Source organism: Tamandua tetradactyla, chromosome 26 (assembly GCF_023851605.1).
Source record: "Tamandua tetradactyla isolate mTamTet1 chromosome 26, mTamTet1.pri, whole genome shotgun sequence".
Classification (NCBI taxonomy): Eukaryota; Metazoa; Chordata; class Mammalia; order Pilosa; family Myrmecophagidae; genus Tamandua; species Tamandua tetradactyla.
The window spans coordinates 38,933,383-38,936,010 of record NC_135352.1 but is presented as its reverse complement, the minus strand read 5'-3'; the positions used below and the strand labels follow the sequence as shown (position 1 = coordinate 38,936,010).

Sequence of the window (2,628 nt, the reverse complement as noted above, 5' to 3'; positions counted from 1 at the left end):
ATCCCTCTCCTACTCTCAGCTGTACAGCTCTGGGAGTGAGACCACCACTGCTCTGAGAGTATGTCATCCTTCCTAGAAATCCAAGCGTCACAGAGCTGGTGTGACTTAGGTTTCAGTCACTCACCACCCCAAGAGCCAGCCTGATACATTAGCCTAAATTCTTCAGTCTTCTTGGATCCGCTTGCCACCTCCACTGTTATATTACCTGCCTTTTTATTATCTGCACAGGTGCCACACTTCACAGTGTACCTGTAAAGATGGGCTATCATGTGATGATACTGTGAGCCATTGATAGTATATTTCAAATGAATTGTATGCTGTATGACTATTTCAATAAAATTGCATTTTAAAAAAAGATGGTCTATCTCACCCAGGCTCTATTCTCAGTGCCTGCCCATGCAAAAAAAAAGGATGGTCTATCACTACTAACATTTGGTAAGAAGGTAAGGCCAAAAAAAATTTGGTATGAACGACGTATGTTTTCAAGAATAAAACAATAGTATTCATATGATGCTTAAGGGTCTACAAAGAATTTTCATATCAGAAATCCCTATCTCATATCTTTTATCTCTCCTACATACCAAATTTTTCTATAACCAGCTCAGAATTATTAGAAACAGTTCAAGAGGCCATGGATTTGTTAAAGGAACATGGTGCTTGATCAAAGATAATAAACAGAAACATAGTGATTATTTTTAGTAATTATTGAATCCTCACTAACCAGCAAAGTTTTTTATTATCGCACTTACAATCCAAGAAATTGTCCACCGTCAGTGCTAGTAATCCATTCTACAGCTGCAGTGTGGGTGTTAGATAACACAGTCAAGACCTCACAGCTCATAAGTGGGCAGTTGAGGGGAAGGGGCTGTGACTAAACCCAGTTATGGGGCAGTGCAGTGCGGTGATGGCTCAGTGGCAAAATTCCTGCCTGCCATGCCAGAGACCTGGGTTCGATTCCTGGTGCCCAACCTGGCAAAAAAAAAAAAAAAAAAAGACACAAAAAACAGTTATGCATACCAAATCCCAACTCAAACCATTCCAACCAATCCTAAAGAACACCTAGGGCAATATAAAAGATTGTACAAAGGGTCCATGCATTAGGGTAACTTTCCAGAAACCTACACCCTCCAGATGGGTCCCTGGACCAGATAAGTCCTGGAACTTAGAGGGCCCAGTCTCTCCAGAGCATTAGCTAGTTCCATTTCCCTACCCCATATTATTGGCAGCTCCTTCCAACGTGAAAACTTTAGAATGAACATAGCCCAGATACCCCTAAAGAGTGGGGTAGAAAGATCAAAAGTGATGATGGAGTTATACAGAGAAGGTAGGGTTTAACAAATGAATATAATTGCTGAATCATTGTGTTGATATTTCCTTTAGTCTCCCATATCTTAGAGCAGCTAGGAGTAAAAATCTAAAATTATGAAATTGTAATCCATCCAAAATCTGAAGTCTGTTCTACAGCTAATTATTGTGCTGTGCATTGAAATTGGTTGCTTTTTTTTTTTACATATGTTATTTTTCACAAAAAAAGAAAAAAAAGGATCATAAAAAGTATATATATGCCTTCTGGCCTCCTATATTCTGGAGCAGCTAGAAGGAAAAATCTGAGAGGATGGTATGGGAGCCCATGACAAACTCTGGGATCTGTCCTGTAACTACTTGGTGAAGAGTGCTTTGAAACCTATTTATTTTTTCTTTCTTTGCTTTGTATATATGTTATGTTAAACAATAAAGAAAGTTAAAAAGCACCTAGGCTTCATGAAGTTCCTAGAGGAAGTATCAGGGGTAGTAATTTCCAAAATGGAGGAATGAAGGCGTTATTGCAGCAGATAAGTTTCATTAACTTTAACAATCTCCTTCAGGTTCTCTTCCAGCAACCAGGATGTGGAGTAAGGATCTAAAAATAAGAAGAGCATTGTTCCAGGATCTCGATCTTAAACAGAAAAGAAAAGAAAGTCAGCTGGAGAAAATATACACTGAGGGAAATGTGATCTATGATCAAATGGATAAAGGCATTAGAGTGAAAAATGAAATTGTTAAGCTGAAGTGATGGGAATTTCAAAGGGTCGAGACAGATGGAAATGGAAATGAACTGGTTCTATCTGCTAGGCTTCTATTTTGTTCACTAGAGGCTGCTGGTGCAGATTGTGACGTCAGAGGTGAACCATGAATTCCATACAGGCTACTCGGTCGCACATGTGGAAATCAAATTCTAAGGAAGAGGACACAGAAATGTCTTTGATAGATCCGAAGGGATATTAGCCAGTCATCCTCACCATGGAGAAGGAAGGCTGCTTAGGAATTGCGTATCTGGCACACTCTTCAGGATTCCTTTAGGAGATCAGGAGGTCACTCTGGTGGGAGGAGAAGTCCAGAAATGCATCCTTTCCAACAAGACCTTGCTACTCTCTTTCTGTAAACAGTTTATTCCTTGACCTACAAAAGACACATGCTTGTTTTTAACTTTCAAAGCATGAACTCCAAATAGAAAAGGAAATATGTGAAAACTTGGTGGACAATAACCTAATTTTAATAGTACAACTGCAGTGAGTTCCGTCATCATGGCTCACTGAAGAGAATGTTCATCAATTCACCCTCTCTTTAGGAGAGAGTCACTGCCTAAGC

The 2,628-nt window shown here is 39.5% G+C and overlaps 1 long non-coding RNA gene across 1 annotated transcript; it reads right to left on the bottom strand.

The window, feature by feature from the left end:
* Nucleotides 1-717: 717 nt before the first annotated feature.
* Nucleotides 718-2,367, bottom strand: LOC143669664 (uncharacterized). The gene is made up of 3 exons (XR_013168959.1): nucleotides 2,280-2,367; nucleotides 1,753-1,900; nucleotides 718-969 (listed from the first exon to the last, which is right to left on the bottom strand). It is a non-coding gene; the product is annotated as an uncharacterized LOC143669664 (long non-coding RNA).
* Between the last annotated feature and the right edge of the window lie 261 nt (nucleotides 2,368-2,628).